The sequence below is a fragment of the Cupressus sempervirens genome, chromosome 1 (genome assembly GCF_028749045.1).
Source record: "Cupressus sempervirens isolate cs-2001-9-10 chromosome 1, ASM2874904v1, whole genome shotgun sequence".
Classification (NCBI taxonomy): domain Eukaryota; kingdom Viridiplantae; phylum Streptophyta; class Pinopsida; order Cupressales; family Cupressaceae; genus Cupressus; species Cupressus sempervirens.
In genome coordinates, this window is record NC_143118.1 from 679420279 (window position 1) to 679445076 (window position 24798).

General features: G+C 32.6%; 2 pseudogenes; both read left to right on the forward strand.

The window, feature by feature from the left end:
* The first annotated feature begins 13064 nt into the window (after positions 1-13064).
* Positions 13065-14646, forward strand: LOC149579726 (scopoletin glucosyltransferase-like; annotated as a pseudogene).
* A 2402-nt stretch (positions 14647-17048) lies between these two features.
* LOC149579727 (scopoletin glucosyltransferase-like) overlaps positions 17049-24798 on the forward strand; it is a 30413-nt pseudogene continuing 22663 nt past the window's right edge.

Consider the following 24798-nt stretch of genomic DNA (forward strand, 5'->3'; position numbering starts at 1 on the left):
ATATGATCTAGGCACTGGCTATATGGCAAAATATTTGCACCCGGCCGGTGCCACTGTTCATAGCCTTTAGATACAGGTGCTATGCATCTATCAATGTACTGTGCCGTATCTAGTCTATTTTGTCCGTAGACATTTATCGACTTTAAATTATTTTATTGATAAGCATAGTTAAAAGAAGTGACGTGGTTCAATCTTATTTACAGTGGTCAAGTTTGAGGTTCTCATTATCTTCATGATCTTAAAGTTCGAGATTGCCTCATGTTTGAATGGTGCATGTGTGTCTCAAGAGGACTAGATTCACCCCACTCGCCTCAAAATGTGTTGTCAGACAGGTGGTCGAGACACCCCCTTGATTAAAACAAAAAGCAAAAATAAATCCACTTAGAGACACCAAGACAATAATTAGACCTTATACAATGATTCTTTCTGTTAGTTGGCCTTAGCTCCTCTTCCTCTCCTCGCTTATTGTAATTAAATATTTTGAGAAAAAATATTGTTTGCATTTCTGAATTTAGGTGAGGTTACAATGGAATCTTTTTATATTATTATTTATTCATTTTCATTGTAGTTTTATTTTACTATGTTGTTGAATAATAAGAATTTGTATTATTTAATAATAATAAAAAGAAACAATCACATGTCAAAGTTTATATAATCAAAGATTTTAATAAAAAATAAATAAGTCTTAATTACATAGTTTTAGAAATTTAGATTATAATTACTAAATTAAATAATTAAAGTATCATTGAAAATTTAATTTTCAACAGGTTTGAAATTTTTCAAGTGGGTGACTCCACTTGATTTTGTGAATTTGAACTTTTCCAAATTAATGACTTTGGTCTTAGAAGGAGAAATTGTTAAAGAGGGGTAAAAAATGTTCCCATTATCTAGCCATCTAAAACAACACTTCTGTAATGGGTAAAAGCACAAACCTATGTCACCCTTTTGTAAAGGAAAAAGCTAACAAATGTATAACTATTCACCTTCAATGATACAAAACTGGTATTATTATTTAGAATTTGAATATAAAGTAAACTAATAAAATGTGTAGAAATGGTTGAAGTTTAGGATTAAAATTTTTAATAATTATTTGGAATAAGAAATCATATATTTTTCTAATTTTTATAGATAAAATTTTAGTTGTTGAAAAATGCTAAAAATTTGGGGTTTAGTTCCCACCACAAAACTATATGGAAATAAATGTGTTTCTATTTGAACCAAGACAATGTTATAGATAACACATAGCTATAACAATCAACAATAAAAATTGACTTTAGACCTATATTTTCTCTTTTATTGTGATTCAAATTTCAACTCACCCAAAATTGATAGTTTTCATCTCCCACCACATTTTTAAAAACAAATCTATTCTAACCAGAAGATAATTTATATATTATGAAAGAACGGTCTCTCCTTTAGAATGTCATATAATTTTTTTATTTTTTTGATATCATTTCATATTTTTTCTTTCTCAAAATCGACATTTTTTCAAGTGTTAAAATACATTTTGTAGAACTTTTTAATTACAATATGCTGTATCTAATTAATTCACTATAAACTCAATATGAGAATACTCTTGGCTTTGAACTCTATAAAATGATGTTTTTATTTTACTAAAAATAATCATAAAAAATAGTAAGAGATATTGAAACATCAATTTTCTGAAATAATATTATTTCTTTAGTAATTGGATTAAAACTATTATAAAACATGCATTTAATAGACATTTCCAATTGGAAAAGTGTGAGACCATGTATAACTTAGCTTAAATGAATTTATCTAAATCATATGTTTGATAAAATTTGGATTTTGGATAGAAATACTCAAATTCAGTCAATCTGAAAGGTGACACAACTTTGTACTTTTACTTGATAGAGAAATTGAATGCTAAAAGAAAGAGTAAGACTAACAAGAACGTTATACTCATGATTGCTAGATTAGAAAATTTGACATCATTCTATCATGTCAATGCCATTATTGAATAAATTATTCCTTGATATAAGGAGGAAGGGAAGCTTCTGAAACTTTGGGAACAATATAAGGAGAACTCCTCCAATACTCCAATAACACATAAAAGTAGCCTACTTCAAATATAATTTTACTAGCTTGCACTTATATCTACATTGGAAGAAATTACAATCCTAGATTATTAATCATTAGAAATAAATATAAAGTAATTAAAATGAAAGCTATAAGATACACATGCCCACATTATTAATATTTATAAGAAAAAAACATACTAATTTTTTTTAAAAAAATAATTTAATAATAGCACACTTACAAAAAAATGTCTACATAAATTATAGATACAATTTATGAATATCACTCAATCAAATGAAAAGTTTAATTATGGAGAAAAGACACAACTAGAAAATCACAATTTTAACTCTACATATAACAAAAATCATTTGACTCCACATATCTTACATACAATATTGTATACATTCGACAATTTTGTATGATCATCACACAAAATTAAATCTTTATGTAGTGCCTCTCCCATTTGATTTGTGTAAGTCGTCTTGATGGATGCAACCTTGTTGATCTTTCGTTGTGAAGAGATCATGATTATGACCATGAGTGGTATACACCCTTGAGGTGATTGGATTTATGTTACCGTATCAATTGCTTTGATTATGCTTATGGCTGATTTATGAGATTATCATGTGTTAGATAATATTGACCCTCTTAGGAGTTTGTTAGATACATATAGTGTCTTCGTCCTTGTTAGAGGTCTAGGCTTTGTTACAAGCCTCTTGACCCTATTAAGAGTTTCTTCAACCCCATTAAGGATTGTTATATACAAATACAAAATGTATCCAAGATGAGCTCACTTTCCAAACATGCAGTATACAATGTAGTTCTTCAATACAAAAGATAGATACAAAAATCTTTATACATTGGCGCTGATATCTTAGATATCTGATATCCTTTTTGTTGTTCTTCACAAAAAATTGTCACAGATTGTATTCCTCATCCTATACATCATAATTTTCATAATACACATTACATTCATGCTACACAACACTTCACATATTGTGAACTTCTTATATACCTTTACAATTATGATATTAATCTAGTCATCTTTATCCTTTTACACATTTTACAAAATACATTACTAACTCTTTCCTTGTTAAGGTCAACATCTAGGATGTCATCCCTAATTAGTTAAATAATTATTTTGGTGAACAAAATAATTTTCTATCATGCTTTGTTTTGCATATACAATGCCATAACTAGTAAATTGCTTATAACTTCTCTCGTACTATCCGTACAAACATGCAAAATCATAGGCATCATTATCATGATGTCAGGTATTTGTACCTAAACTTTCACATGTCCATGTTATTTCTATGAAGTTCATCAATCAAAACTCTATCTTCTTTACCAAATAAACTATATGATGCTTAGACAATTTTCTAAGTGTATTTGCCTTAATTGAATCTTTATGCTCTTCCATCTTCATACAGAAGATATGTTGCTATAAATGACAACATAAAATGATTACCTTAGCCAAATTTTCAAAAATTCTCCCCTATGCCCTATATCTAGATTTATTGGGTTCTGTGCATGCTTGAATATAAATTGACAAGAATCCTCATGCCTGAGTCTAAATGACATGTCAGGAATCTATACAAAAGGCACAAAATTTTATTCAAGAGATCCATGTTCCCATCTATTTACTCCACTTAAGGGTAAGGTGGCCTCGTATCGAGTCTTAAAAAACCCAAAAATATTAGTCTGTATGATAAAAAAATGATAACTAATCTTTTTAGTTATTAGTTCTCTCAAATATAACTTAGAGTTTTTAGTCTATCTTTTTTATATGGTTAATTTAAAAGCCTTCAAAATGATCTTCTAAATTAATATATGCATTTAGAAAAATGTAAGATTGTTTAACTCTATATTTTTAGGCACAATTAGATGATAATATTTTGATGATAAAGGTTACTCTAGTCAACATAGTTGGTTGAAGCAACACTATTGCAATACATCTTGTGAGTCTCGTTTATCAATGGAAACATTATTGTTTACTATTCTTTTATACAAACGAGGACATACCTTTAGAACTTTGAAATTTGTATATATATAGGGTCAATGCAAGAAGCTGGGTCTTACTTTTGGCCAAAAAGTGGAAGTGTTTTTCCTATTTTTGAAATATTTTGTTAATTAATGTCAAAATTTGAGGCATTTAGAGATTCAATATAAAAAGACTCCAAAAATAAAAATTGTAGTGCCTAGGATCTTCTTTTAGAATATGTAATTTATTTGTATACCCATATGATAGATTTTTTTTTGGTATGGATCTTTAAAAACCACTTTTTACAAAATGCTTGGTTTAGGACCATATCACGCTCATGTATAGACACCATAATTTGACACAACTAAATGAATTTTTGCAAATCCTTTTAAATGAAGTTACTTGACACACCAAAAGATTGATGAGAATATTTTTCTTGAATTTTTAGATAATTTTTTAAATTAATTTTTAATTCATGATTCAGCTAACTTCTAAGACATCTCGTGTATAGATGCCATAAGTTAATCAATTTTTTTTTTTCTTTTAACTTTAAAAGAATTGTATGAGGATTGATGACATCTAAATTAATTTACAAAATATGAAAAATTTAAAAAGTTATTAAAGTTTTAGTGAATGTCATTATTTAACATTTAAGAGATACTTTTGATTAATAAATAATGGAAAAATAACAAATGAGCTTATAACACTATAAAATTTACATTTTTGAAATTAGAATAGTAAGACCTATAATGGGTTTTTGTTTCATCAAAAAATTCAATGGGGATGACCATATAAAAATTATAACAATCCCTAAAATTGTTGATTAAATGCCTCAGAATGGTTCATGAAGGTATGGCTTGGTGGGACCAAGCCTATGCCATGCCTTTCCCAAAGGAAAAACCCAAAGCAAATTTTTGGTCATTCCAAATTCTTACCTATGTCAACTAGAATCGGGTGCTCGATTTGGTTTTAATCGTTGACGTAAATGGGTACCCGATTATTTAAAAATTGACTACCCAATTTATAAATCAGGTACCTGATTCTTATATACCTGTTGGGCCCCAAAAGATGCCCCATAGACCACTTTTCAATGATTGTAATCATTGAATAACAGTTTCGATCTGCAACAGTTAACTTTGTCATAATTATTCTACTTTCTTGTCTTCTTCTACAATTTGCAAGCTGTTGATTTGAATTCAAAACTATTGCAAACATGTGATCAAAAAAATGAAGAAAGATGAAATTAAAAATTCTGACAAATGAGGAGATTGCAACAAATAAATAGTGTGAAGCACAATGTCAACGAGAGAGAAGACAAAGAATTGAGCAATGTTTAAAAGGAGAAAGACATTGAGGATACCACAATGGATGAAGAGGCTGAAAAAAAGAACCCATTACAAAAAGATTCAGGTGCACATTCTAATCAAATATTCAATACTGTTGTGTCTCAAAATGATCAAATATTACAAGGAGATTTAAATGATTTAGATTTTCTTCATGAGAATAGATTTTCAAACGATCATGCACAAAAAACTCCAATAAAAATGCATGCCCTAAAAAAATACCAAGAAAAATTTAAAATGAGATTCAAATCCCAAATAACATTGAAAATAAAATGTCAATTGAAAATAACAATTGTATGAATGTAGACATAGAAATACCAATTATTGAACAAACATGTGAGAATGATGCTAAAGTGCCTAAACATAATTTTTATTTTCCTAATCATGTGCTAGATAATCTTGAGGGATTGGTTTCATGGAGACAAATTAGGAAACATGCTAATAAATTATATAGACATTTTTTTAATAATAAGAAATTTGGGTTCCAATGTCAGTTGATGTTGAAACTAATTAAAATGTCTAAAATGCAAAAAGTAATGAAAAGGTTAGGAATGTATGTGAAACTCAAGAATAAAAATGAGTCTTTAAAATAAGTTGTATCCATTATTACTAGTGTCTTTAATGTTATCGGAAAGAAAAGTGACTCTAAAGATAAGAATGTAGCAGGGTGAGAAATAACAACAACTTTAGATAACAAATCAACAACTGACAAAAGATTGATAAACAACATAAGTGGATATCTTAATGTGAATTGTAAAACTTTAGAAAGAGCTGTAAAGAGAAAGGTTAAATTTGAATGTGATCTAGCAAATATTTTGTGGACTTCTAGTGGTAGACTCCCGATATGTGATATGAAATTTACTAGTGAATTAAAAAGTTTGGATTAAAATTTTTGGCATGATAATACAAGAGTATCACCTAATTCAAGAGATGTTCTTAAATTTGGAGTTGGGTCAAAAACATGTGATCCATATCCTAAACACCTTTTGGACATGACTCAATCTGAATTGTTTAGAAAACTTATAGATGGTAAGGTGTTAACTATTAACATTAGTCAAAGGTTTTTTGAAAAGTGTAAACCATGGTATGTAAGGATTAAAAAGGAAAGAATCACATGTTGTTGCAAAACTCATATTTAATTTCATTACCATTATGATGTATTTTGATCTATACGTGGTACCATGCATAGTAAAGAAATGTTGCAAAAATGTGGTATAAAAATACATGTCCTTCTCATTAGAGGCATAGGAAAGTTGAAGCAACAAGTTGATTTCTTGTATTTCTTGCAACTTCTTGTGTGATGGTGTATTTGAATTTTGGCAAGGTTTTCGTTGAGCAATTAGGAACTAGAAGATATATATTGATCGACAAATTTCTCAATTTTTTTATTTGTCCATTTTCCGTATATGGGTGCATCTTCAATCCAAAGCATAAAGTGCACATGTTCATTTCCTCCATTTTGGAATTTTGTGGCAAAGAAGTAGTCCAACACTTTGCTAAACAACTTTTTATTTCTCAACATCATTCTACAGAATGCATTAAGTCGATGATTGAAATAACAAATGCATAGCATTGGATTTTGTCTTATTTGATAGTCCACATTTTTCTCTTGTATAGTCTCAATGTCTTCAAATTTATGGTGAGCATACATATCATCCAAAGCTTTGACCAGCGATGTCCACAAATGTTTCGCACTTGTTAGCATTGTAAAGAATGTCAGTGGCCCTATTTGCCTTATCATTGAAAATATGTTTTCTCTTGTATTTTCAAGGTAATCAGGAGATGTACAGATGCTTTTCAAATATCTAAAACTAATTGGTGATCTTACTAGTTGTTCAACATTGGCAGGAGTGCAAACATCTTTTACCAACAACTTTTTACCTTTTAGCTCAGCTTTTCTTATGCATACTTATGCAATGGATGATATTTGTTGAATGATAGCCTTAATTTCTTTGATGAAGATGTCCATTATGTGTCTACTGAAGTCAATATCCATATACATAAGCTCCCATATTGCTATTTTTTGGAATGAGAAATTTGTGAGCATTTGTTGTGGCAATGGATGACCATAGAATAGTGTTGGGAAGTTCATCTCTTCTATGTTTGGATCTTAGAATATTCCAAGAGGTTTGATTCCTTCAGAAGGAGAAATCTCGATTATTATTGTGTCAAGGTCTTTGATTGAATGTGTGTTGTTGAACCAATAGATAAGGGAGTCTGATAGATTGGTTCTTTACTTAATTTGTCATTATATTTAGAGTCCTCAATTTCCATAGTACTAAGTTCTTGCATTTTCTGTTGTTTTTCTCGTAGAATGGTCTCCCACTCATCGTTAATAACAATGTTTATTTTCTCTAATGTACAAGGGTGTTCTTGCTAGACTTGATAGAGAATTCATTACACAAAATGGTTGTACATTGTCTTGGGCATATGTGTTTGCATACTCTAGTTTTAACTTTAATCTTATTGCAATTGTTCTATTGTCATTTACATCTCAACGCAATACTACTTGTACTTTATTAATATATATAGGCACATTAATGATAGTTCCATTTAGGCCATACTGTGACCTTTTGTAACCTAGTTGTCTTATTTGTGCAAAGGAAATGTGTAGGGACACAAGCCTTTCTTCTAGTGATGTTAGTGTATGCACTGGATCAATGTGTTTGTTTCCTTGTATCCTCCAGGATGCAGCAAATGAAGGAACTTTGCCAACAATAGTAGCTTTGAAACATTGGGTACATACCAATTGCCCAATTTCAATCTCTTTTGTTGATATGCTATCAAAAGAGAGTTGAAAGCATCAAGAAATGTTATGTCAATGATTTGTGTGTTTCTATGGAAGTGCAACATTTCATAGATGGTGCATGAGTGTCTTGTTGTGTTATTTATAATGCATTGGTATGTTTTGATTGATTTTGAGATTTGTCTACGTGTTGACAATTATTTGGATTTTTCTTTATGAGATTGATGTAAATGCATCTATAACTTGGTATGCCTAATTTGACTATGAGGGTTCATTGTTTCTGGTTTTGTTTAATGATGTCTTGATTTTTTCTTTTGCATATCTGGTTTTTTATTGAATGCAATGAATGTTTGGTTTTTCCATGAGGTTGTTTCATTATTGTTGAGGTTGTTTTTGATATAGTAGTACATGTTGTTGTTGACTATAATTGAAGTGTCTCACTTTGTCTTGAAGGACATGTCAATTCTTCTTTTTTGGTTTTGTCAAATTTTCCTGCATTTTGATTATGATATATTATTTATTTCATGCATCACAGAGAATTTTGACTTCTTGCATGGTGCAATGTTGTTGTTGTCAACTACGTATATTGTGTTGTGGTCAATGAATTGTAGGTACTAATGTAGTTGATTCAGTTTGAATAGCATTAGATTCTGATGACATAAAATTGGTATAGATATTATGCAAATCCATTTTGCAATAGACTTGTTAGTCTAAGGGAAATTAGTCTCATTACGATCATGATGTGTGCAAGTTACTACAAAAAAAGGCATAAAAGTTGTACATTACAAAAAATAAACATGATATATTAAAACGATAAAACTTTTGGCAACTAAGACAAGCTCAAAAAGTATTTTTTAAAAGAGAAAAGGTTCAAGATTCCTAATCTTCATTTTTTGCAAGCATTATGTCAATTGAAAGTTAGAAAGTAAATATGACTAGAAGTTATGATTCAAAGTTTCTTAGATTTCGTGAATGCTTGGAAAACGATATCTTTGATACATAAATGCTTATAAAGTAACTAAGCTATACTTACATATTATGAAATGCACATTTTATATCTAATTTATAGATGCATAATAAATTGAATAGAAATGACCAGTTCTTTGCTTCTTTAGGTATCTATAGATGTACCCAAATAAAGGTATCTATAAATGTACCTGAATAAAATAGTGTTGTCAATACAGTAACTTGTCAACTCTTCACCTCCCTACAAAGGAATGAAATGCATATATTACTCTTCAGTTGTTACAAATTTTTACATGCTTCGAACAAAATAAATCGAATAATAGCAAAAGCAATTCAACATTTTATATTATGTGTTTGATAATTGAAGACATAGTCTCTAATGATCTTCTAAGGGATGTGATCTTATAATTATTATTAGTAGGAAATTGGGAAGTCTATGTTAAATCTTTATTTGACGACTGATTATGTAACCTGGCTTATCTGAAAGAAGATTTTTTTCTCTGCGAGTTTACCTCCTATCACCATTAATCATGTCCAAGCCAACTGTGCACCTGCCAGTTGTATGCATAAAATTGTTGTCATTAAAATAGTTTAGTATTTTAGGAATAGATTAAATTTACGGCAAGTTAGAAATGAATATATAAAAATTCACAGGGAAAAAGTAATTAATTAAGAAAATTTGGATACACAATATGTTAAAAAATAGATTGAAAAATGAATTGAATTAAAATGCACTTAGAAGTAGATGGTTGTTGTATGAAAGGAATGTATATGCAACTCTGTGGGTTCTGATAAATAAGTGGTTTACCTAAAGCAATGATTTAACCCAAACAAAAAAACCTTATCATAATATCAATGACCAAAATCTCAAATCATCTCCAAAGAAGTGTTGATTCAAACATTGAAACTATAGATTGCAAACTTGACAAGTAGTGAAGTACTCGGAAGTTTTTTTTGTAGTGTGAGTACTTAGAAGGTTTAATTGCCTAGTTTATTTTGCATTGTAAGTACTCACAAGGTTTACTCACCTTATTTAATGTATATCATTAAGTAATCACATGGTTTACTTACCCATATTTTTTACTTGAGTTTTTTTAACAAGCAAAGAGTATGACAACTTAATTAACCACACTAGGAAAAAAAAATAGAAGCACCAAACAAATGGGTGAGACACTCTGAAAACTCTTTTTCATGGCTTTGCAATATCCTGTTACTGATTTCTCTAAATTATGAAAATGGTGTGCATCATGAAGGTCTATGTGATTTTAAAGGTCTTCATTGGTAATCAACCTCAATGGTGTGTGCCATGAAGGTTTGAGTGATTTTAAAAGTATTTATTTGGGTTGGGTGGCAAGGGCTCTGCCCTTGAGCACACCATATCACAACTATGACCTCCCAAGGGGCTTCCCCCTCAACCCCAATTGGAGTGAAGATTTAATATTTTCAAAACACGTAGCATAAATAGTGACGTGAACTAAGTATAAACATTTCTAACTATCATTTTTTCTGAAATAATGGCTCAAGTCAACTAAAAATAGCTATTTGTTGATAGTATTAGAGCTCAATGAAGCAAGACAACTTTTTAAATCATTTAGATTTCTAAAGCAACACCTAGCCACAAATTTAAATAAAAAATAATTTTTGCAATGAAATGTAAATTATGAATCTTTTTTCAATGATCAAGAGCTAAAATCAACTTTTATAAGTTATAGATTAAGACTATCAAAGCTTTGATAATGTAAGCAAGGGTTAGATATTATAGGATTTCAAATTGTGTAATACAATCTTATACTTTGTTAAAAATAATGACTTAACAGCAACAAAGCTTCCTCCAGAATCAAATGCCAAATAAATACCAAACAGGTAGGGGATTCCTTCCAATTAACTATAACTATTGTAATTAGCAAAACTTACAATAGAATAATGGTACAAATAAATTTTAAAATGCTATGAATCAAGAGTTTCAGATTAGGTAAGCTAAAGCTTAAATATAATAGATTTGTGATGCCTAGCCATACACTTACTCAAAAAGATTTCTTATAATGAACTATATAGAGGAACGCTTGTCAAAGAATCTACCGCACAAAAAAATCCAATCATCTTGAGATTGAAGTGCACTATCCCTTCCAACTATCTTGTCATGCCCATAGCATGCCTAACAACACTCACTCATAAATTGCAAGCATAAAGGTATTGAATGGATCAAAGCTCGCTAAAACAAGCCAAGTTTAAGATTTTATTTTAAATTGTCATTAACATGAATACCTAGTGAAATGGCATAGTCTGATACATTTCATAAAACAAAAAAGGCTAGCGTTGTAATCAGCATGGCTTAATCAGCTCAAAGTTGGGAAAACAGATGGATAAACCTAAAAATATATGTAATCTCACTTTTGTAATGAACCTTATATATTCAATTGTGTGACAAAGACCTTAGAATACTTCAATCAAAAATGATTTCTCCCAAAGAAAAAAGACAAATTGCACCAAATAGCAAAGTAAGCTCTGGAATCAATAAAACTCTAGTAAACCCTACAAACAATAGTGCAAGAATATGTCGTATGATCGAGAAAGCCATAGTAAACCAATAGATAAATGGCTTGTGTGTGCTAAAAATGAATGGAATCGGATCCTATTTTACATGGTACAATTCATGGAAGCAAGACTCTATGTTTTGTTGGATCTTTTTGTTGTAATAAGGGATTATACTAAGGAACCCTTTCCCTAATATTAGAGATCCTAGCTTACATAGATAACAACTTCTAAATTTTATATCACCACCTAACCAAAAAAAACATTACTATTGGAATAAGTATTTGTTACAAAAGTAAAATGCCTCCACAACATAGCAGTGTATAGAACCTTTAGAATCACTACATAAGGCATATATAGCACGTACTTGTTCCATGAGCATTAAAACCCTAGCATTCTAAAGTTGAAAGTCTTCGCCATTGGCTCAAGAGAAGCTTCAATACCTACTAAGCTGAAATATAATCTGCAATGCTTTAATCTTTTCTACAAAGGCGATGCTTCAACTACCTTCTGATGTTCTACTTTGTTCTGATAAATGAACATTAATAATAATGGTGGACAATCGGACAACTCTTTCTTTTTCTTCATCCACTGCCTTCTGCTTTTTGTCATAAATGAACATCAATAATAATTGTGGGCAGTTGTTTATCCTTATAAATGAACACAGTGTTTGTCCTCGTGTTATTAGCTTAAAAAATCAGCAAAACCCCACCAAAAATAACATTAGCCAATAGAAAATTTGCAATTTATATTTAATAAATATGAATTTTTTAAATATTACTACACAAACTTTACAATGTTTACCATGCTTCAGGAGAAAAAATAAATAAGTGGGGCCAAAAAAATAAAAAATACTTCTGTGCCTTTCTAAAGGCAGGGACTAATAATATATATTACTTTACTTTACTTTCATCTTGGATAGGTGCATTTTGTCTAGAGCTTTAGGTGCGTCCCTTTATCATCCAGAATAGGTAAACCTACACCACAGAATTATTTTTCAGATGATCCCATTGTTAGGATAAAACCACGGACAGAAATAAAAAACTACATGCAAATATAACCAATAACAGAAAAAATAATAGATCACACAAAAATGAACACAAGGCACCAAGATTTAACGTGGTTCACCCAATTCCTAGGCTACATCCACCAAACAGCAAGTTCGATATCATTACAATCCAGTAATTACAACCTGATTACAATCTCTAATCCCTTATAGCTCAATATCGCTGCAAAAAGCAATTTCGCATCAAACTATATTACAATCCCTAACCCTAAGCCCTTTTATACAAATACTAAACTACTTTAGGGTTATAACATGTTGGCCCGAATCAACGAATGGAAAATTTACGAATCTCGATAAAATATTATGAAGTATGTACAGTACTTTCCTAATCAGTCACCATAATCTAACACCCATTTCAGCAGCAAATGATTGTATACAATAGATCCCCTCTTGCAGAGTAATTTCATTTCTGCAGCTTGTTTTGGTCGGCGAGGATGAGCGGTTTGAAGAAGCCTCATGTTGTGGCAGTGCCATTTCCAGCACTTGATCACCTCATTCCTTTCTTTGACCTCGCTAAGCGCCTCTCTTCCAACGGCCTTGCCGTCAATTATGTCATAACGCCTGCTAACGTTTCCCTCCTCCACGAACATCTTCCCCAAGCTGTTAATCATCATGATCTCCACATTCGCCTGGTTGCTCTTCCTATGCCCGCCGTGGAAGGACTACATGGATGAGAGAGGTACGATCTTCATCCCGTGGAGTCGAGGAGCCTCATCGTCGAGATGTTGGAAAAACTCCAATGCCCTTTCAACAACTGGATGGAAAAGAAAATCAACCAAAAAGTAGCAGCAGCACCTCTGGTGTGTATTATCTCTGATTTATTTATAGGTGGGTTGTCGACACGGCACAAAAATTTAACATTGCTAGTTTCCTGTTCAATACCTGTGGCGCCTTCTCAATGACTCTGATGCATTCCATTTCTTGTTGGATACTGCAAAACGCGTTGGAGAAAGACGAGGAGGGTGGTCTTGTGGTGAGCTACAATTTGTCTCGTCCTCTCAGATTGTTTAAACACGAGGTATCCCCATTTTCCTCAATCCAAACCTTTCAAACCCCATTCAGCTCTTCTGTTACTAGCGTTTCCAGGAGATTGGCAAAGGATCGAGAACACTGGTCAATACATTCCACGGGATCGAGGATTCCTATGTTGAGCACTTGAAAAATGTGATGGTGAAACTAGTTTGGGCCGTAGGCCCTGTGCATCAACAAAATTTGAATGGCGAAGCAGGGATTCAAAAAGTCCTCGCTCGGTTGTGTACATTTCGTTCGGAAGCCACAATGTTTTATCAGAAGAACAAGCACATGCCTTGGCCAGAGCAGTGGAAGCCAACAAGCAGCCATTTGTTTGGGGTATTAAATTGTGACAAAAAATGGAACCGGCATCCTCAGATTCGAAGACTGATCATACTGGCACGTATTTGCCAGAGGGTTTTCTAGAGCGGATAAAAGAGAGAGGGTTAATCATACGCGGTTGGGAGCCACAACTAGTAATTCTTTCCCATGTTTCAGTGGGTGCCTTCATAAGCCACTGTGGATGGAACTCTTCGCTTGAAAGAATTTCTCTTGGTGTTCCGATTCTCGCATGGCCCATGTTTGGAGATCAGCACTTCAATTCTAAGCTTTTTGTAGAATTGGGCGTAGGAATCCAGTTGTGCGAACACACACAGGGAAATCCATTGGAGGAAACGGTTAGGGAGGGTTTGAGAATGGTTCTGGTTGGAGAGAAAGGAAAAGAGATGACACAGCGCACAGAGAAATTAAAGGAGACGGCTGCAAATGCAGTCCAGTAGAAAGGATCTTCAGTCGCAGATTTGACAGCTTTTGTATGTCACGTGTATAGGCTTAATAAAAGGCTGACAGAGGACTAGAGAGCGGTAGAACAAAGTCTAATGAATGCAAGTAGTGGATAGGGGAAAGATCCAGAAGTCGAAGGCCATCTTTATGTGTTTAGAATTTTTAAATAGTAAGTTGGATTTTGTTAATTTTTATTTTGTATTTCTGTAGGTAAGTGTAGTATTTAAGGTTTAGACTTCTCTATAGAGTATCATGGAGTACAGAGTGGTTAAAGTGTGTCATTACAAAACACTCTCTCCTATCTATTATTGTCATGTGTCAAATATAATTCACTCAAAATATATTATTATTTGTGGTTAAATATTCACTAGTTTTTATGAAAACTCTCAATTGTACTGCACACATTAATCAATCACCAATCAAAAAAGTTTTTAAAAGACTAAACAAAGACTCTCATGCTTAGTACATATATGATTGACTATTAGTACATGTGTTTTACTTTTTTGAACTCTTTTAAAAACAATAATTAGAAGGTATCTATGACAAATCTATGAGAACTATGCAACCACTCTAAAATTGTCACATATATATATATATATATATATATATATATATATGATTGACTATTAGTACATGTGTTTTACTTTTTTGAACTCTTTTAAAAACAATAATTAGAAGGTATCTATGACAAATCTATGAGAACTATGCAACCACTCTAAAATTGTCATATATATATATATATATATATATGATTGACTATTAGTACATGTGTTTTACTTTTTTGAACTCTTTTAAAAACAATAATTAGAAGGTATCTATGACAAAACTATGAGAACTATGAGACTTCTTTACTATTTAATCCTAAAAATTCTAGCTTCCAATCTTTTCTTTCAAATGATCTTGACAATTCTAATTTGATTCAAGTTTTCAAATATGCTTGTAAGCTATTAGTTACCTTTTAGATTCTTTTATATTAGTCATTAGAGACTATCAGTCTCTCCCATCTCATCTTTCATATATATATATATATATGACAATTTTAGAAGGGTTCCATAGTTTTCATAGTCTCACACACACACACACACACACACACACACACACACACACACACACACACACACACACACACACACACACACACACAGATATATATATGACAATATTAGAGGGGTTCCATAGTTCTCATTGTTTTGTCATAGATACCTTATAATTTTATTTTTTAAAAGAGTTCAAAAAAGTAAAACACGTGTACTCATAGTTAATCATATATGTACTAAACATGAGAGTGTCTTTTTAGTCCTTTCTTGGTAGGTGATTGATTAATGTGTGCAGTACAATTTAGACTTTTCATAAAAACTAGTGAATATTTAACCACAAATAATGATATTTTATGACATTGACGATGAAGGAGAGTTTTTCGCTCCAAAATGTTGTTGGGTTTTCGAACCCTAAAGTGGACTCTGGTCGTATTGAAGAACATTCTAGTATTTTATTTTCTTAAATTTTTATCTTAAAAGATTAATTTTATCCCTACCAAAAACTATAGTAGCCAATGAAAAAATAGAAATTTTTGTTTCAAAATTAATTTAAAAGTAAAACATTTTTGAACTATAGTATTATAGAGACTTTGGTTATAAAATTTAATTGTGGACCAACACAAAATTTATTGGTTCCCTGCCTTATCTATAAGGTAGGGACTAATAATACTTTTTAAATTTCATAAATAGATGAATTTATGATACTATATGATAAATTTATAAGGGAGAAAAAATATTGAAAAATAATTGGCTACAATTTTGTAACTAATTGCATCTAGTAGATGCATTAGAATCTTGCCATGGCATGACATGAACTAATAATAAAAAGAATTGAAGTATTTTATATTGGTAATATAAATTAGTAAACATTTTAATGATGATACCAAAGAAAGAAATGTCAATGACAAACCTTGAGTTTATGGGTTTAAAGTTTAGCCTATTCTATTTATAGGTGGATGGAGATGGAGGAGCTACATTATAGTAGGGTGATTTGTGCCTAATCTAGCAATGTTCTATAATAGGTTTTGCCCTCGTGGTGGGCAATGATAGGATAATTGGCAAATACAACTTATACATGTCCTATGTCCTAGTATAATAAATTTGTTTGATAGAAATTTGATTTCCTTTATTTGTAAAGTTTGTATACTAATCAACCTTCCCTCTATTAGTAAGGGATGTGCACTTAAGTCTATGCCACAACTTATTTACACCTTAGTAAAAAAAAAAAAGTACCCCTAAGATCTGAAACAGGTTGTCTGTATTTTAGCAATGAACGTGCCCTTGTTTGCACGCTCCTCGTGCAAATTCGACCTTTCAATACTATTCACATTTTTCGATGTTTCCCCAGTATTCTCTTCTGGCACGGCACCTCAAATTGACACTTTGTATTACCTAGGTTTCACTATTATCTTATCTCAGTAATGCATTATCTGGGGTTCACTATTATCGTAGTCATTTAACATTAATTATCGTAAGGTTGGGATTCTACACCTTATCAACAATATTGAAAAAAACACTCCTGTGTAGAATACCAGGCACAGCCATGAATACCCTGCAAAAACCCCACGTAGTAATTGTCACGTTTCCTGCAATGGGTCATTGCATTCCATCTCTAGACTTAGCAAAAATGCTCGCTTCACACTCTCTCACCGTCAGCTTTGTCACTACTCGCACAATAGAGCACCGTCTACGAGGTCTCGTGGACGAATCCCACCAGCTCTCTGCTCATCAGGATATTCAGCTGGTCGGCCTAAGTCCTCTCCATGCCATTGAAGGTCTGCCCGAGGGATGCGAAAGTATGGATCTTATGCCACGTGCATCTTCCCTCTCCGTTATTTCACTTGTCGAGGGGCTTCGTGAGCCATTCGAACAATGGGTCAAAAAACCGGGGAGTCGTCAATCGGTGTGTATAATCAGCGACTTATTCGTCGACTGGACTGTTCAGTCTGCCAAGAGATTTCAAACAATTAGAGTCATTTTTGCTCCGTGCGGGGCTTTCGGCACATCGGTATTCCACGCCATCTGCCGCACCATAACCACTGATGGTACGCTACGCAAAAAGGATGACTGTGTTATAATCGATGATATCTTGTCATCTCCAGTGAAATTTACCAAGGAACAAATGCCTCAGAGATTTCTCGAGCCAAATCAAACCGACCAGGGTCTAAAGTTTTTAATGGAGAAGATGCAGTCGATTAGCGACTGCTGGGGAGTGCTCGTCAACACGTTCGAGGATGTCGAGCCTCGTTATCTGCAGCACTTGAGAAATATATTAAACGGGAAGCCCGTTTTGTCTGTCGGTCCCGTTCCTCCTTTATGCTGCATTGCTAATACCAGAGGGAAAATATCGGACATTAGCGAGCAAAAGTTGATGCAATGGCTAGACTCTCAAAGCCCCAATTCGGTTTTGTATGTTTCATTTGGAAGCCAGGCATTTCTTTTGCCAGAGCAAACAAGGGCTCTGGCCAGGGGTCTTGAAGGGGACCAAACGTCTTTCGTTTGGTCCATTAAGGCTTCCCTGGAGATTACGGTATCTGTAGAATTGAGCAGAGAAGAATTATGTGCTTCCTACCTTCCAGATGGATTCATGGAGAGAGTTAAGGGGTTGGTCATATGGGGATGGGCACCGTAGCTTGTCATTTTGTCCCACCCATCTATGGGTGCGTTCATGAGCCACTGCGGGTGGAATTCGACTCTGGAAAGCATTTTGATGGGCGTACCGATGGTCACATGGCCGATGTTCGGAGAGCAGCATTTCAACTCTAAGCTGGTCACTGAGGAACTCGGCATTGGCATCTAGTTTTTCCAAGAGATGGACACGATTCCTTGTGAAGAGGAGGTGGAGGACACGATTCCTTGTGAAGAGGAGGTGGACACATCTTCGGTAGCGACGAAGGTAAAGAGATGAGAAATCGTGCTGTCAAATTTCAGAGAATGGCAAAACAATCTGTCGGAGGAGGAGGATCTTCGACCCTGAATTTAAAAACTTTTGCAAGTGAGATGCATAAGCTCATGATGGATATGATCTAGGAACTGGCTATCTGGCAGAATATTTGCACCCGGCCAGTGCCACTGTTCATAGTCTTTAACTACAGGTACTATGCAATTGTCAATATACTGTGTGTGGTATCTAGTCTATTTTGTTCGTAGACATTTATCAAATTTAAATTATTTTATTGATAAGCATAGGTAAAACAAGTGACGTGGTTCAGTCTTATTTACAATGGTCAAGTTCGAGACTGCCCCATGTTTGAATGGTGCATGTGTGTCTGAGGAGGACTAGATTCACCCCACTCGTCTCAAAATGGGTTGTTGGACAGGTAGCCCTGACAACCCCTTGATTAAAATAAAAAGCAAAAATAAACCCACTTCGAGACACTAAGACACAAATTAGACCTTGTACAATGATTCTTTTTGTTAGTCGGCCTTAGCTCCTCTTCCTCTCCTCCCTTATTGTAATTAAATATTTTGAGAAAAAATATTGCTTTCATTTCTAAATTTAAGTGAGGTGACAATGGAATCTTTTTAAATTATTACTTATTCATTTTCATTGTAGTTGTATTTTACTATGTTGTTGAATAATAAGAATTTGTATTATTTAATAATAATAAAAAGAAACAATCACATGTCAAAGTTTATAAAACCAAAAATTTTAATTTAAAAAATAAGTCTTAATTACTTAGTTTTAGAAATTTAGATTATATTTACTAAATTAAGTAATTAAAGTATCATTGAAAATTTAATTTTCAATAGGTTTGAACTTTTTCAAGTGGGTGACTCCATTGGATTTTCAATGAATTTGAACTTTTTCAAATCAATGACTTTAGTCTTAGAAGGAGAAATTGTTAAAGAGGGGCAAAAAATGTTTCCATTATCTAGCCATCTAAGGCAACAAGGGGGTCCTTGTTTTAGATCAATAGAGAAATCGAATGCTAAGAGAAAGAGTGAGGCTAACATGAATGTTATATTCATGATTGCTAGATTAGGAAATTTGAGATCATTCTATCATGTCAATGTCATTATTGAATAAATTAGTCCTTGTTATGAGGAGGAAGGGAGGCTTCTGAAACTTTGGGAACAATATAAGTAGAATTCCACCAATACTCCAATAACACATAAAAGTAGCCTACTTCAAATATAATTTTACTAGCTTGGACTTACATCTACTTTGGGAGAAATTACAATCTCAGATTGCTAACCATTACAAATAAATATAAAGTAATTAAAATGAAAGCTATAAGATACACATGCCCACATTATAAATATTTACAAGAAAAACAAACTAAAGTAAAAATATATATAATTTAATAATAAAACACTTACAAAAAATGTCTACATAAATTATAGATACAATTTATGAATATCACTCAATCAAATGAAGAGTTTAATTATAGAGAGAAGACACAACTAGCAAATCACAATTTTAACTCTACATATAACAAAACCCATTTGACTCCACGTATCTTACATACAATATTGTATAGGTTTGATGAATTTGTATAATCATCACACAAAATAAATCTTTGTGTAGTGCCTCTCCCATTTGATTTATGTAAGTCATCTTGATGGATGCAACCTTGTTGATCTTTTGTTGTGAAGAGATCGTGATTGGGACCATGAGTGGTCTACACCCTTGATGTGATTGGATTTATGTTACTATATCAATTGCTTTGATTATGCTTATGACTTATTTCTAAGATTATGATGTGTTAGATGGTTTCACTGAGGTTTGTGCAAGTGGTTACCAGGATCGATGTGGTATCATGGTGTTGTTTCATGATTATCATGAGATGTGTACAGAAATTGCACTGTGTATTATTATCTTGCTACACTTGACTAGGTTCCTATAGAAGTGGTTGGTCGTGTATATCACTATGTTCACTTATGTATTTTTTAGTGCCTTTTCATGTTGTTTAAACAACCATTATTAAATGCTTAAATAATTACAAATGAATTGTCCATGTTAGATTTTTGTTATGTTCAGTTCATCATATCTGCATGATGATGCTTTCTTTTGAGATAACAATATGTTTTATGATGATATCTAATTATCTAGTATTTGGACATATCTCTGATTATGTTAGATGTGGATTTAATGCTATGGTTATTTACTTCATTCTTTCTTTGTGATGCTTTATGCTTAAGTGAGTGATGTAAATAAATTATTTCAGTATAATTAAATAAATGGTTAAACTAGGTTACTTAATGCATTTATTGCTTTAGCTATGTTATTATATGCAATTACACTTGATCATGTTGTTTACTGTGTAGGATTTATACCACTCGTAGTGGCATGTGGAGTTAGTGATTCGGCTATTCATATTTACCAATGTCGTCCCTGTATGGTCAATGTATCTTATTTAAATGTTTAAATTAAACCTTCTGGTGATTTTATAAATCCATATTCATTTGCATTATGTGATTAGACTAGTAAGTGCATATGTGCATTTAGAGGTTCGCATTGTTGCAAAATTGTTAAGGATTCTATGATTTTGGTTTTTGAGTTTTTGGGCTTTATTTTAATTAATTTTAATTTATGGAAACTTTGTCATAGATGAATTCCAATTACTTGGAATAGTCTATTTTCATTTGGGTTGATTTAGGGTTTAACTAGGTTACCTGGTTGGTTACCCTAATCCGTTATTCACTCAAAAAGTGAATAAGTATCAAAAAATAAAATTTCTCACTTCTCACTTTTGAATTAGAAAGTTTGAGAGTAAAATCCAAAATCCACTTCATGAGGAATTATTGTTCTATTTGTTGTCGGAGCTACGAGTGTGTGATTGTTGTGAGATTGGTCTCATTGGATCCCAGCTTGAGCAAACCTTGGATTGCCACAATTTTTGGCTACTTCTATAAGATTTTTATTTTATGGTTCAAATTCCCATTTTTCCCTTTTGGCTATGAGGTAGGGCTCTCCTATTTTAAAGTTTTAGCTCCATTTCAACTTTTTTTTTGGTAGACATTTGTTAGGAGGTTAAGAACTAGTGTTCCCCTCCATTTCTATATGCTAGGTCTACTTGGTTGGGTGGGTATGAGAATTTTCCTAATTTTAGGGATGAGGGTTTGGGGTTTCACACCATTATGTAAGTCATTTTTGCACAGTGTCCAAACCTAAATTTTATTAAATTTTTGTTTCTTATTGATCCTTGGGGTGAATGGGCTTTATTTTTGTTGATTTTTGTCAACATTGGGTTTTTTGAGGTTTTTGCCTCAATTTGTGTACCACCCAGTTTTCTTAGGTTTTCTTGGCATGATGTTAATCATGGACTTGGATTATCCATAAGATGTTAGTCAAACCATTGTTGCACTTTTATGTTGCATCTATACCCTCGACTTTGTGTTTGGTTGAGTGATTTTATACCCAATGTTATTATTTCTTTTGGACCCTTGTTATTATTTTGTGGACACTAGGATTTGTATAGAATCCATGCTCTTGAATTGATGCTGGTTGAGTGAGTTCAAAATGTTTGGTCTTGTTGTATCTTTGGGATCCATGTAGAATCCATACTCCTAGATTGAGGTTGGCTGAGTGATTTCATGATGTTTGGTCTTGTTGCATCATTGGGATTTGTGTAGAATCCATACTCCCGAATTGAGGTTGGTTAAGTGAGTTCATGATGTAAATTTTTATTGTTCTTTAGGATTTGTGTAGAATCTGCCCTCCTAAGCTTGTATTTGGTTGAGTGTTAATTTTTCTTGTGTTCTAATCTAGTCCTTGTGTTATGATCTTTGTGATGGTAGTGTGCTATGCATCAGCATGTGCACGTGCATTTGTCGGGTGACTTGTGAGACCTGATCTTCTATGGTATTCTGAGAGTTATCATCATTTTGGGTTGGGTTAGGAAGTGCATGCCTATGGGAACTCATTGTTCGATGAGCATGGGTAGGGTATGATAGGGTAGCCCCATGGAGGGGGCTTCTATCTCACGACCTAGTCATCATTGTGCCCTAAGGGATGGCAGAGGAAGTTTTAAATAAGTGATGATTAAAAAAAATATTGGGTGGTAATTAAACTAAGATAATAAAAGATTCTAGATTTTCCTCCTTCCATTGGGAAGTGTGACCTACCAATACTACCTTGGGCTATCTAAAGCCAAGCGACTCTCCATGTTGTCAACCCCTACATAGTTTTCTATTGGGTATCTAAAGAAGACCTGTTGTATTTGCATTGTCTCATGATCTTGGTTTCAATCATCATTATTTTTTGGTGTGAGTGTTAGCCATGGATGTTGTTTTATGAGTGTTTGTGGTTGGATCATTATCTCCATCAACATGATAGGAGTGGACCTATGGGTTTCATGTGATTGGGAGGCATAGCTACCTATACCACTACTAGGGACCCGTGTACAAAGATGGTCTATTGTTCCAGTGCAACCAATGCTAATGTTCAGTTGGTGTTTTGGTTTATCCAAAGTATTTTCCCTTGTGACTTATGCTTTCATTGGAATGCTTAGATATCATGCATAGATGATGTTAGTTTATTTGATGCATTCCTGTATTATGATGTTCAGCATATAATTAGATTTTGTGATTTACATAGTTGGAATATCTATTACTTATTGGTTTAACATATTAGATTTCCTTGTTCTTATGATTTTATTACACTTTAGTACTAATGTCCTCATAAGACAGCTCTAACTATCCAGTTGGCAGTTTTGGATATTATGCGTGGGGGATGGCTAGGGCCTTTGAGGTCTCATGATGCTATTATGATTGGGAGGAACCACGCATGAGTTTTGTTGTTTTTGTACATTGTGATGTTTCTTTCAATACATTTCTTTACTACTATGTTTTAGATGGTTAGATGCAGTTTCTATATTGCAGCTATTGTACTTGAGTGTCTAAGCCTCAATTATGGATTTGGTGCTCCCTAGTGTGGAGGAAATTAGCTTTCCTATCTTTTAGTCTTATATTTACCTTGGTTTTTGTTGTGCATTCTCATGCAAGATTTTATTCTCTCCTGCGCAAGATTATACCCTCTCTGGCATGAGACTTGGCATCTTCTTGTGTGACATGTTTTTATTTGTGGGCTTATTGACACTTCTTAATGCGAAACTTGGCACCAATGTTGTGTATTTTGGTTGCTAGACCAAGCATTCCTTCATGCAAAAGGTAGATCCTCACATGGCTTGTTGCACTTTCTCATGTGGAAGGGTACTTGCTTGTGCAAAACTATTGGTTGCTATTCTCTTGCGTGGAAAATAGGGGTATCTCCACTATTTTTTGGAGGACGCATCTTGGTGATCTTTGAATACCCTTTAGGATTGCTTATTTTTCATGCTCTGACATATCTATGATTTTAAGTTCTATTGTCATCTTTAGTTATCATTTTCTAGTTTAGCATGTCAGTTTGGTTGTGGCGTTCGGAGATTTGTTCTATGCCAGGTATGATGGTCAAGTCTTTTGTTGTGATCTTATTGATCTTTGTATGTTGATTGTCGTCTGCATCCATATTTGTTTAAAAAATAAATATCTTGACTTTTATTTATCCTTGTTCCAAGGATCTCCAAGCAAGTAATTATATTTTGTAAACCTTTTGATTCAAATGATTTATTCCTTATCATTGTGCATATACTATTTTCATTGACCACATTATATATGATTGAAAATTATTATAATTTTTTGAACAACTAGTATTATATCTTCACACTTATCAATAATTCATTATTCAAATCATTATTTTTTAAATATTTCTTACTTTGAAATTATTAAATAAAATATATAATTCACGAATAAAAAGTAGTATTATGGAAAAACAAATTATTTTTTAAAAATATTTTTTTACATATTTGAATTTCTAAATATATCTAAACTTTATTTTAACTTTATTTTGTTAAAATATTTATAATACATTAGTAAAAAACTTTGGCACATCAATTTACTTATTAGATGAGACTTTTTAAAAGTTTGTTAGAGTTATAATTAGCTTCTAATTACTTTTTTTATGACAATTCATATTGCATTTGGTAAGCTAAATCTATCATAGTAACTATCTTTATCTAAATAAATATAACATGGGAGGGTATGTGCAGGATCATGGTGTGCCAAAAAGTGGCAATGTGAAAAAAATAGAGTTTGAAAATGTCTAAAAGTGTTTCAAAATCTTCTCTGAGTTTTTTCCACCCATCCTGATACCAAAGCTAAAAAGTTACGACCAAGCCTTATCAGGTATCCACAATTTCATATTGGATACCTGATATTATTGGGTATCCAATATGAAATTAGATACCTAAAACCTATGACATTGATTTTTTTTTAAAAACTCAAGGGCTCTTCCCACATTGCATTTT